The following is a 14,082-nucleotide window of genomic DNA, read 5'->3' as shown; positions in this document are numbered from 1 at the left end:
AGCAGGAATACCCCAGATTATTGCCCACTTAGACTGTGAGGGTATAAAAGCCCAGTAAAATTTTTCCTTAACACTTGGAAAAATATTCCAGGTTTAGCTCCTATATCACTTTCCCAGGAATTAAGGTGAGGCTGATTGACACCACAGTTCCCTGAGTCTGCTTTCTTTCTCTTTCTGAAGATGGGAGTGACATTTGTTTTCCTTCAGTCTTCAGATACTTCTCTCAGTCACCATGATTTATCAAGGATTATTGAAAGTGGTCTTACAATGACATCTACTAGCTTTTTCAGCACTTGTGGATGAATTCCATCAGATCCCATGGATTTACGTGTGTCAAATTTTCTGAAATGTTCCCTGACCTGATTGTCTTGTGCCAAGGGTACATCTTCCTTGCTCCATCCTTTGTTTCTGTTCTCTAGGACCTGGGATTCTTGAAAGCTAATCTTGCTAGTAAAGATGAAGGCAAAGAAGGCATCCGGTACTTCAGAATTCAGGACTTTCTGGTCCTTCATCATGCTGGTGCCATAAAATTAAAACAAGAAATAATTATACATTGAAAAAACCTGACTAATTTTTTCAACTACTTGTTTAGTACTTTGCTAGCTACCATTTATTAGTAACAAGTTTTCCTTCTTCATTTTCATGGTTCCTACAAACTCAGTTGGTAAGTGTTATTTAAAATCATAATAAAAACAAACAAACAAAAGTAGTTTTTCAGGTTTTTTTCTAGGAAAAAAAATTCTCATATGAAATAATACAGAGTCAGTGTTTTGGCAACTTACATGATTTAAGAATCTAAATGGCTATATCAAAATTTAAATGATCACAGCTTTCACATATTTACTGGAAGATCTCTTTAAACTTTTGCTTCCATTTCTGCATTATCATGTAATATTTTCTCTCTAGAAGACAATGTCTTTGTAGCTTTGTCCTGAAGTGTTCTTAACTTCTCTGCCAGACTTAATTTACAATATTTCTTTCAAGAAGATGGTATGTTCCATGAGTCATTTAAGAGCCCTTAGTTCTATTTTTACACTAACACACGAAGAGGGTTGAAAAACTTATCTTTCTTTCACACATCACACCTGTAAGGCAGGATCAAGTTCTCTGTCAAGCTAAGAGGAAAATTCAAGGAAAAGATTTTTGAGAGATGCTCAAGTAAATAACATCTTATTTTTACTACTTTTGTTTTTGTTCCATATACATTGAAAGATTTCCAGAAAGCCTATTGAGATCAATAAAAGTTTCTGTTACTGTTTTAGCTTCTAAGGCCGATTCCTTGAAGAGGAGAAATTAGTTTATTTTATCTTCTTTATTTTTTTAAAAAAAAGAAGTTGCAAAAACTTTTTCTGTTGAACGTAGCATAAAAAAATAGTGATAGGCAGTTTCTTTTTTCAGAAATTATTAACTGTGCCACTCTGTAAACTCCAATTTTCATAGAAATTTCTCTCTGTTTCCTTTTAAGATTAGACCCATGGCTAGTGAATACTTCCATTTTATGTCTGCATTTATTTTGTCTTTAACAAAAGTTACAGAACTGAAGTACCATTCTAATAGCATTTCAACTCAAAGAACCACATTATGCTTTACTTTATTTTGCCATTTTCCCCAAAGAACAAATTATGTCAGTTCATTCCTCTCCTATATCCCTTGCTTTCTGTTTCTGAAGATCTGTACCTTCTTCAGTCCAAATATTCTTATCCATAAACTGAGAAACGCTTATTTAAATCACCAGAGATTTTTTCCTGCTAAGTGTTGGTCAGAGCCAGGATTGATGCCCTTTCTTAATTATAGAGTGTGTAATCATCTCAGAATATTGAAGAAGAAATTCCTCCTGTTTCAGATAAACAAGCACTGCAGCTATTCTTCTGTGTCTGTTTGTAGGTATATTACAAAGTTTCCCAATATTATCAAGGTTTATGAAGTTATCAATTCAATTAAAACACAGTGAAAAAATTAGCACTTTGATACATTTTCATCCAGAACTGAAATAATGAAATTCACAGAATATATCCCAGTGGCTAGCATGAGAGGGAGATATGACAACTCAACTCTAGAAAAATATGAAAAGATATTCCTTTCACAGAGGTCTTGTTTCTGGTCTCTCATAAATAGATTCTGGATGAAGTACATAAACACTTTTTACATTTTCAAAGATATTTTAATAGCTTTGACAACCTTCTAGTTCGCTGTTGAATCTTTTTAGATCTAAGCAAGAAAACGGACACCTTATTTCAATTAATAAATCTTCTATCATTTTGAAAAGAGTATGTTCTGTACTCAAAATAAAGGCCCTGGATCCCCATATATTTGTATTATAGTCAGCCTGGTGTATCCACTCCAGTTCTATTTGGTATATTTGGAGATCAGTCTGTAGAGATGCTGAGAAAACTTCTAAAGCTTAAAAAGTGAGTCAGCATTCAGATCATGCGTCTCTGATTGTTTGTATTGTAGGTTGAGAAGAGTAATTAGGATTGAGCCGTATGTAAGTAATGTGTGCTGATTATTGTTAGCTGGCCAGTGAAATGTGAAGGACAACCTAAAAGTTGGCAACTATGATTAAAACTGATTAGTTTGATTCCTGCAAAGAATAAAAACAGAGTAGTTTTCTGTCTTCAAGCAGATTTGTTCTGAAACTCATGTGTAAGCATAAGAGTTTGTGTGCATAAATAAATGGAAAGCATGGCAACCATAATTGTGATTCAGTTATTCCTTGACTGACTATATACATCCTTCACACATACACATACACACACTATGTATTCTTTATTCTTCCTGCTTTTTTCCTAAACTATTGACAACTATTCTGAATATGCCTTTATTGAAACACTTTGAGGAAATTTTAAGTAGTCACACTAATGTTTCTTGTCAGACAATGTATGGTATGAGATAATTGACTGGGTTTAGAACCCTTAAAAAAATAATAATTTTCATCAATTATAAATGGTTTGAGGGACTTTAAAAAAACACAGAAAGATTTTTTTTATTCACAGAAAAGCTGCAGTCTGAAAAAAAGAAAATCCCAGTTTATCTTCAGGAGTTTGTAACCTGATAAAATATGGGAGTATGGTTTCAGTTAGGAATATTTGTAGTTGCCTTCTTTCATGAAGGTACTGAAGTAAGTAAAGGAAAAAAATGGGGGGGAAAGAATGTGCAGATATTCCTGCAAAGGAATTTATAGACAAATCTGGAAAACTATGGCAAAATTGGCTTGAGAGTTGCCCTTTTAGAGATGTTTGTTCTCTACTTTTAAAAACAGTCCATTTAATTTACATTTTAAGAAAGAAATCTTATTTTCTACATACTATTCTCCCAAATTTGGTTTTTAATAATAAACTCTCTCTCCTTTCAGAGAGAAAATGGAGAAATACTCTGAGATATAAGTACTTATTAGCACCAGAATAAGACCTACCCCACACTTAAAATACAATATGTAAATGAAAGCAAAACAGAAAAGAAGCGACAGCTGGTAATTTTAATCTACTGTGAGGTGATGATTATGTCCAATGATGACTCAAGAGTTGTGTACACTAAAAACCAGAGAGAGTGAATCTTGAAAGCTATGTTCAGATTATTAGCAATATGACAAGAACCAAAATCATGCCAACAGTCAACTAGACAGCAAAAAGTCTTAGCGTTACTATATTTCTTCTGGTAAAGAACTACTTTTGATGAAAAAGCTAAGTCATATTCTCTCACTTTTATCTCTAGAGAATATGAGAAGGCACTAGCTTAGTAGAGAGAAAATTCCAGGATGCTTAAGGACTGATTATTTATACTCTACATTGGAATCAAACTATTAGTTTGTACCAATGTCCCTGCTGCAGATGTCCAAGTACTGATAACAGGAAACATAAATAGTATGCTTGGTAAAGATTTATCTTCTCAAATGAATTGAGATAATAAGTAATAGAATTTAAAACTAGTTTATAAGTGTTTAACTTATTAAAATTAGGTATGAATCTTATAATGCTCTCAAAATAGGTACTTTTATCTCTCTTTTATCTGCTCTTAAAGAATATGTCAATTTCGACATTTGAGCTACTGGTGACATGTTCATCAAAGTATGTCTGAGTACATCTACATGACTGTTTATCTCCTTGTTTTCTATGGCATCTCCTACCAACCAGAAAGAAAGTTTGAAATAAGCTTGTGATTTGTTATTTCAAAATAATCCTCATACTCTGAATATTGCCAGTAATTCCCAGGCAACATGCAGAATTCCTATATTTAATCCTTTTTTTTTTTTTTTCACTTTCACATTCCTCTCACTAAAATATAGACCAGTGAAGAGCAAAGTAAGTTCTGGTAAAAGATGCAATCTTAAAATTCATGGCACACAGTGGGATGAATAATATTTTGAAATTTTCAGAATAAGTCTATTTCTACATTAAAAAATTTATTCTATATATCCTTTTGCTTAATATAAAATTATCCACTAATATGGATTCATTTAAGTAAGCAAGGCATTAAGTGCTCACTCTAGTTAAAAAATGGTTCACCTATAAAATCACTTACTGAAGAGCATATAAAATGGAAATCATAATAAGGCATGTTTGTAATCAGTCCATCAATTAATTTTCCTGCTGTGCTGAATTCTAGATATGATATCATTGATGAACCTGATTAAAATACTGATTATGCATCAATAATAAAAGGAAAAATTCATTATGTTAATAATCTAACATCAAATATTAAATTTCATTATAATACTGATCAGAACATCCTCTATGTTATTTAAAGAAGTTTGCTCTCCCGTAGAATAAAAAGTTACAAGAGATAGCACAGCTGGATATTCTCTTACAGGGACAGTTCCTCTTTTGACTTGGGAGCATATTAAATTTTCTGTGTTATAATAGTAAGTTTTCCAAAAATGTTTGCTTTCTGTAAACCCTCCATATTTTCATTCAAAATACACTGTACGAAAATTGCAGATCACACTGCCAGATAATAATTTACCGAGACATCGGTGACATTCTGAATTATAGACTTATGTGGATAAAAAGCATCTAGGACAAAGAGAAAAATATAAAAAGATTATATGGTGGGTCCAGCATGGTGAATTATATTCCGCTATGTCAGTTGTAGAAATAGAATTAGAAGAACTTTCTTTTGTTTTAATCCTAGTTTTCATTTTGAAAACACTATAAAATCTTTAAAAATCATAAAATTTTGTATCTATCTAAAAGGTCAGATTAAATCAGAAGATTGATGTGGTTCCATAGACCCTTTCTGTCAGCAGTAGATGGTTAGAAATAGATTAAAATAAAGTGGACATCTCTGAAAGGAGCTGACTTCATTAATGTCCCTGGTTTTAAGCTACCAATGACTTAGAGATTTTCAAAGCCAGTCTTTTTTTATTGTATTTTGAATACTTCTGTAGTTTCAGAAAGGATTTTTGCCTCATTATTTAAATCCATTCTGGACATTTAGGACTATACTGTACTCGTGTCATATTTGGGACCCTTACTAATAGCCTAGATTTACTCTGAAAGCTGACTTTTTTTTTGCCATTCCTTCTTTGCTATCTTAAACCAGTTAGTAATCCAAGAAAATATTTTCTCGTATCCACCTACAGATTAGTTCCCCATGATAAGACTTCTATAAAGGTTTTCTAAATCCAAATGCATTATATCTGCATGCATAGCTCTTTCAAAGAATTTTGGAGAATTTGTGAGGTATGATATCTCTCCAGAATGCCATGTTGTCTCTACCCCTATGCAAAGTACGTATCCATGTCTGCTGTTTGCCTTATGTACTATTGCTTCTGCCAGTTGCTCAGAAGGCAGTCCATTAATTATTATTTTCTCCTTTACACATAAAGGGTTCCAGGCCCTTCACTGACCCAGTAGGTCACATGCTTTGTTAGAGCTGGGCTGGTGTCAGCTCCTGCCTCTGGGTCAGGTGTCTGTTGCCTCCCCTGCCTGAGCCTGAGCTGTGCCAGTGTCTCCATGGGAAGGGTGCCACTGCCCAGCAAACAAGAGCCCCTGGGGAGGCTGTGAGAACCTGTTTACTCTTATCTGGGAACATCCAGACAGCAGCTGCCCAGGGTAAAGGAATGCATAAAATAAATCCAAGCGAGCTCAGGACAGAAAAGTCTTCTCCCCCACCCCACAAATTTCATACTAATCCTTCCAAAGACCTCAGGTTGATGGTGTCATGTCTTATATACTTGTCATCATTCCAGGAGCTGATCCTGTCAATTTAAGGATGCTCTGGGATATTTGAGGTATGTGCACAGTCCCATGGAAAACAGGTAGATGCCAGGAAGGGCCAAGGGATTGCATAACAGGTTTAAATCTGTCATTAATAAGGCTTTTATCTCTATTAATTACATAGTTTGTATCACTAGAGTGTTAAAACATTAACAGTGCTGCCAAATGGGACCTAAATTCATATATGTGGTGGGTTTCCTTTTGCTTATAACAAGATTTTGAAGATGGCAAGCACAGAGATCAGACCTATGACCTTTTTAGAAGCTCACATTGCATATCAAACATTTAATTTCTCTGATACCTAGCCTGTTTAAAGACATAGCTCTGCTTCACAGTAAGCAGCTAAGCAATTTAATATTTGAGTTTGCCTGTAATAGTGTTAGAACAGATCTTGATCCTTCATATACTTTTCTTCTAGGCTAAATAATTGAAAATAAGATTGTGGAGTCAGTGTTCAGAAGACTTTAATCTTTTACAGTAGTCCTATAGGAAGAGGTAGGGTTTCAAATCTACAAGCAAAGATTAATCAGAAAGTGAAAAAACACTGCAAACTGAAAAGTTGCCATTACACTTTGGTCAGATTTATTTTACTCCTCAGTGTCTTCCGCTGCTCTTCTGAAGCACATGCTTCAAATACATTTCATGGAAGCCTTCTTTTAGAATGAAGGTGTGTTGGAAAAAATGAAAAAAAAACAAAAATAGATGATGAAAGGTGGCACAGTGGTAGGAATAGATGAATATGATCTGTTCATATCACAGTGCTTTAGGAACAATGCATACAGACAGTTTCAGTGGAAGCTTGGAAGCTATGCTATGTCTTGGGGTACGTAGATGGATGGAGGGATGAATGCAAACTCTCCAGAGACATTATCTATAGCACTCTTATTGGGTATTTATTGCATAAACTTGATCAAGTTAAAAACTAAGGTATGGTTAGCTTTAAGGAGATGAATAATTCCACTGAAAGCAATAGAATCAATGTTCTGTCTGAGGCTCCATGTGCATTTCCTCATAATATAGAGATCAAATGAGTAATTCAAAATCTCATTTTTGTTACCCTTTTAAGTGAAACTCTTCTCTTACTGTATTAAATCTTTATTTTTTATTTAAACTTGGCTAAATATGCTGTAACTTTGTTGCTGGAAACACCAGTGTTTTTTCTTTCTAAAAAATCAGATTAGGTAGCTGAAGGTTTAAAAACTTAACAACTGTAACACTAAATAGAAATAAACAAGGAGTGCTGCACAAATAGATGCCACAGTATCAGAGCTCAGAAATTTATTAAGTAAGGCTGATGTCCAGAGACCTTTTAAAGGCAAAAGAAGTAATGCAAACATGGGTCTATTATCAGATTCTGATTACTGTGATTCACAGGCAACTGTGGGTTTTCAGTGAATTTTAGTTTCTTGGTTGGGGGGTTTAATTATTTTTATATATATTTTTTAAACTTATTAGTAAATAGAAATGTTTCCATTTACTCTTTGTTTCTTAAGATCACACCAATGAAGTCTTTCTAAAGGACAAACACCAATAAACAGAGTTGAAAACTCTGTCCAAAACTCCCCCTTTTCACTTCAGCTTTCTCTGATCCTTCCCTCTGCTGCCCTCCATTATCTCCATTGCAGTGATTGCTGAACTCGAACTGCAGTTCTGAGGACAGACAGTTTGCAATATCCTGCTGATACAAATGGTGGTATTCCCATTCCATTCATTTCACTACAGATCAAACTGTTAGATTCAAGGGCAAACTGTTATTTTCTATAGTGTATAGTTCTACATCATAGGAAATTCTGAGCAGTGCTTCAATCTATGGAGAAAAGCTCTTTTAAAGACCAATACAACTCACATTCACTTGTGAGTTACCAAAAGTGTTGCAACGGTTTTTTTTTTATATATGTCTGCCTACCAAGATTGCACAAACATCAGGTTTTTTAATTAGTAGCTGTAATTGCTATATAAAGAAGAAAAGAAAGTTTAAAATTAAATAAGTCTATCAATCAGGCTGTGTTATCACTATATCAGGATTTTGCTAATGCTAATGACATATTTCTGTGTATCTGTTACTTCTTTAATAGGTAATACAGAGACTAAATGGCAGCTGAGTAGCCTGTTGAGAACAATTAACTCAAAGCAGATGGCACTACAAATACAATTTTTAAAGGCTCTTTTTTTGTTTGGAATTTTCACCTTCCTTGTTGATTTTACCCCCTGGGTGAATTAAGGTCTTTATTGATAGATTTAAGATGTTCCTGACATTTGATTAAGCAAACTTCATACCGAGACTGTATTAAATTTTAATATCTTTCAGAAGTGAACAGCAGTTTCTACTGGATGTTTTCTTCCCAAGTCTAGCGTTTAGTATCATATAAAGTGACTGATAGCTGAGCAACTACAAATCCTGAGAAAGGAGTACAAATGCAAAGACCTGTAATAATAACAGCTTTGAAACATTAACCCTAAGGGTCAATAGTGTTATCTCCAAATAGAATGGTTATTTTTACAAAGATTTTAAGAAATATGAGAAGCAACTTCATTGATATGGATATAAAATACAGGAATATATATATTTTTAAGCACTTGAATCTTCTAAGTGCTGATGTTTTAAGAAACACCTTGCATTAATGGAGGCTGATAGACTTTCTTGGCATAGGGCATAGGCTTCAATAGCATAGGTTTTAGAGATTTCAATGCAAATTAGAGGCACTGTATGTATGTAAAGACATCAGTGAAAAGTATCTCTCCCAGTATAACTGAGGCTTGAGAGACCAACCAGTGTCAAAGATGTGTCCATCAGGTAAGTGCTACACTTAAAGGGACCCAATTGTCCTCAATCTGTTTGTAGTTCTGTTTCTGATGATGCCTTGAGAGACCTCCTAGAAACAGAGGCTAGACAGGAGTAAAGGATTAGAAGAGGTATTTATTTGAAAGGCCTTCAAAGGTACACCCTGGGGAGCTTGAAGCTATTCTCAAAAATGGACCCCAAGATGGACCCCAGGTCATGAGTTCTTCACTTTTTTTATAGGTTTGGTTCATTTGCATAGCAGGATTAATTCTCCAATTAAAGCTTCAATTTCCCCCCCTCCCCCCCCCACCCCCCCCATTAGTGTCTCTTTGGTTTATACTTTTGACCTAGGACAGTCTTGGTGTCCTTGGAAAGCAGGGTTGGAGGGGCTTTGTTATGTCTACCTAGCATGAGAGAGCAGAAATTGACAGGCTACAAGAAACTTCAGAGTTACACACTAAGCAGTACAGAATTTGAAAAATATAAAAGTTAAAACCTAAGGCATCACTGACATTCATTCTGGTGTTACAATAAGCAATGATTTTTGCCTCTCCTTTAGAGAGTGTTCAAAACAGATTTCATCAGAGGTAGATATATGGGGGTTATAAGTATCATTTGCATACAGAGTATTTTAGGTATGCAGAATGGTTGACAGGAAGATTTGCAAAGTTATTAAGTACAGACTTAGGATTGTATTTTTTTTTTTTAAGCAATAAATGTTCCTTCTGGTTTATAAAATATATTTCTTCAAAGTAAAAAGCAATATATATATACAGGAGTCTATTTTTATAGAAGTTTGAAATACATTTTATTGTATTAATGTTTTAAAAAAAAGAAAAATGAAGAAAAGCAAAAAAGAAAGCAGCAAATAGAAGACGGTGCTGTATCAAAGTGTAAAAAATTGAAACAACTATAGTGGTCCTTCCTTTAAAGAGCTGGTTTTGGGCTTTTTTCTGACGATTTCAGTGTGATTTTCTGATGATTTTCTGTGCCCTTCAGAACCTAAATACTTACAATTTCAGGGTTTTGCAAGCTACTTCTTTTGGTTTGGCATTAGCCGTGCTGATCAACACCTAATCCTAATTAAGCTTATTTTGAAGCAGTTGCACAGAATTCACTAGCAAACTTCTGATAAATACTAGCTTGTGAAAATATAAACATGGTAATTTAAAGGCACAGAGTATTTTCAGGTAAAAGGCAGAAAATTGTAATTATAAATCAAATAATATTTTGAACCATATACATTTGCAAAGCTGTGCTGTTCTAAGATCTTTAATAGCTATGTTACTCTCCGGACAGTGTATCTGTCTCAGTCGTAGCACACTGGAGGCTATGCCTCAATGGTAGTAAATATTCTGTGATGTTTTTAGTCTTATAATCCATATTATCAACAAAATTTATGGTTTAGATTTCATATTTGTCTTTATTATCTAAGATGAAGCAACCTTTAAACCTAATAACACAAATTTTAAAATACATAACTAATTTCAAGACAATGACAATTACAGTAGAAAGAGGAAAAAAACCCCACCACTGCACGTTAGTGAGGTATGGTTGAACCTTGAAGGCAGGTAACTTAGGCATGGAGGTGTGTGTTAATATTACAATTAGATTATAATGACCAAGGTCATCCAAGGAGAACCATTTCAACATAGTTGTTGGCTCAGCAGCAGGACATCTCCTCTCTCCCCTGCCTGACAGGTGCTATGCAATTTATCAGCTGCAAAGAGCCATTGAGTTCCTCTCCTTGAAAGAATTTCAGCTGAACTTGGCCATAATGTCTCCACTCCACCCTCCGTTCCATCCCCCTTAGCAGATGCTTACATTTGCAGATTGTGGGTGTGGGGAATTCATTGTGGAATTGGTCTCAAGTGTGCCAACTGTATTCCAGCCAGGGAGCAACAACTGTACTTTATGCTATAATCTACATACTTGTGTTAGCATGTGAATGTAGCCTCTCAGCTTCCTCTAATTTTACCCTTAGACATCTTTCCACAGATAGGTGGCCAGAAACATGACAATAAACTTTTACAGATCTTTTAAAATGAACACATTTTAAAAAAAATTCAGAAATGCATTAGAAACCAGCAGTAAAGAAGAATGTGATGCTTTGCCATCCGGGTTTTTAAGGCTTTAAAGTTTATTGTTATTGATAAAACACTTTAAAAAAAAGTTAAACTTATTTTGTTATCAGTGAAAAAATGAGCTAAATAGAAATTGCCAATGGGATTTACTAATGAATTCTAATTCATTTATATGTATGTAAACCAGCGTTTCAAATGAACATAACTATGTAGTATTATATTTTACACAGAAGTAAGGAGTATCGTAGCTTTGTAAAATATAAGAGGCAAGATGTCTTTTTATGTGGGACACCCTCATGACTACTTTGCCACCTGACCTTGGAGGAGCAGCTTCCTGTCTTTAGAGTCTCTTTTTACATCTTTCCTTCGACCAACTGTCTAAACTATAAAATCTGTAATAAATACTGGCTCTAATATGACAGTTCAGCCTCTCCTTTCAGACCCTGTTTAAAACGGAAACATCTCCTGTAGCATCCAGTGAAGATTGCAACCCTTGGTAGAATATATTGAATGTGCATGTCTATCAGATCAGCCTATTGATCCTACAGGGAAATGGATCTGTAAAAGAGTTTCAGGTTAAAATTGTTAAATTCAAGGTCTCACTTTGCACTTCTCTCTGAAACGATATAGCTAAGAATGCTAAGAAGTGGGTTTTCTTGATATATAGATATTTTGGGAACACTAAGTAATGATAGAGCATATAACTTAGACATATTTCTTAAGAAGAGAAAAAAGTTCAAGATGGTTTTAAGTTGTTTTAACACTTCAATTTTACATTTATTTGTTGTAACAGAATGGAATAAAGCCTTTTATTTTAAATGATAAAGGACATATAAGGTTTATAATTTCAGCACTGTTCTTGAATTTTTGCTAGAATAGCTGGTGAGATATCAATCTCACAACCACTCTAAAGTAAACACACAAACATAATTCTTCTAGACAAACCTAATTTATCTCACTTTTTATAGCCCTCAAATAATTGAATAACATTACAAAAGTATATTCGATTTAATTATAATAGACATATTCCTCAGGCCAAATCTGTTTTTTGCATTCTTGAAGATTTTTGAAATGGCTCTATGAAGACTAGGAGTCAATATTTTTATTTATTTTGTAGTTTTGTAGGTATATAGCTTTCATCATGAGTATATAGTATATATATAATTTTTTTTTAATTCAATGTATTTTACTAATGTAATAAATGTATTTAAATCCTTACTTTATATCTTATATATGTTAATATTTTGTTAAAATTATTAAAAATCAATATATTTAAAAATTGCAAATAGAAATCTGGACCCTCACAAAAACTCCAGATAATTCATGCTAAATTTTCACCAGCCCTCAACTTCAGCACATTTTTAATGGGATAATTTCCTTTAGAGTTTGTGGTGCTATTTAAAACCAGTGTTCATTGATTCATTTATTTTTGAGAGAGCTTTTCCTTTAGATTTCAAGATACTGAAGACATTACACTGCCATTCATCTTTAGATATTATTAAAGTATATTAACTAATAAAAAGATTGCACCTTTGTTATTCCCTCAAAATGAACTTTGTCACTTGTTTTGTTTTAATATATCTTGATTAAATGACAAGACAACACAGTCTTCTACTACCAACTTTTTTTTAGATCACATCAAAGCATTACAATCCCACCTAGACAATATGGGAGGATATCATCATCATGTCTAATATTCTTATAAATTTTTCACTGCATTCTGGTGAGATCTCTTCTAGTCTCACTTAAGCAAATGTCATATTTGAATTATCTCAAAACAGTTTCTAAAACAAGTCTCGGTATTTAACTGAAGTGCTGTGTTTCACTGAATCATCATGTCTGAAAGTATTTCTGGACTAAGCCTAAACTAACTGACCACTTTACAGAATGCAGGAAGCTTCTCTCTCAAAGTAAAAGATATATCGTTCTCTACTAGCTACTATGCCCCTTCGTTAGGGAAGAATTTTCTATAATAATATTCAAACTCACTTTGTGAATCGCCTTCAAATATCAGTTAAATGACTCTCATAAAAAAAGAATTACTTATAAAAACAAATTATTGCTACTTAAAAAACTTTGTATGCTTGTCTTCAATGACTTAATGTATATTTCTCATTCTACTTATCTTGTTTTAAAAATATTAAGGAAAAATTATCAGCTGTCATTAGGAGAAGCCCATAATAACAGCAAAATATTTGAGGGAAAGAATAGAGAAGATGAAATACAAAGTTATATTTAATCCCACAGAGTAAGAGCATTAACCATTTTGAAACAGATGATCTTTAAGAATAGAAACGTTATCTTTGCTACTCATATTCACTCTATGGACTCTGTAAAAGAGACAATAGATTAATAGCACTGGTTGTAACACCTTACTTCTGAAGCCTGTGACCTTTTGTTAGAAACTTCTTTGCACAATAGTTCTAGGTAGCTGATACTTTTTCAGTGTTAAAAAACCCAGACATGGATTCAGGTGCTAAGCCATAATTCTTGCAAGAATTGATGTTGTATGGTAATTATTTAAATTTTAAGCAAAGACAGAAGTCACCATACAGTTTTTAGACGCAGATGGAAATATTATAATAACTTAGTCTACAGGATGTAAAGAGACAGCTTGCTGGAATATACCCACTGCTGAATCACCATCAAACACTCTCAAAGTGCAGAAACAGGATTTGTCAAGGAATTATCAGCCTAAAGTAGCAATAAATCTGTATGCTGTCTGCATAACAATAATATTTAAAGACATTTTAGGTATTAATGTCAATCAGTGTAAGCACAGATAGAAAGAAAGAATCTTAGAAGTAAAATTTTAAGGTGGATGTTAGGAGGAAGTCAGACAAATCCTGTTAGTCATAATCAGCAGGATTTGCGTGCTTATGTTCTGTACTTTTTACATTGAACTAATTTGTTTTGTAATACAAAAAGGTTGGCAGAGCAGAGATGTACCAACAGCTTCAGACCTACTGCACAGGCAGAGATGATATTTAAAAAGAAAATA

The sequence above is a fragment of the Corvus brachyrhynchos genome, unplaced genomic scaffold (assembly GCF_000691975.1).
Source record: "Corvus brachyrhynchos isolate BGI_N302 unplaced genomic scaffold, ASM69197v1 scaffold239, whole genome shotgun sequence".
NCBI classification, from domain to species: Eukaryota; Metazoa; Chordata; class Aves; order Passeriformes; family Corvidae; genus Corvus; species Corvus brachyrhynchos.
Note: the sequence above shows the minus strand (reverse complement) of the source record.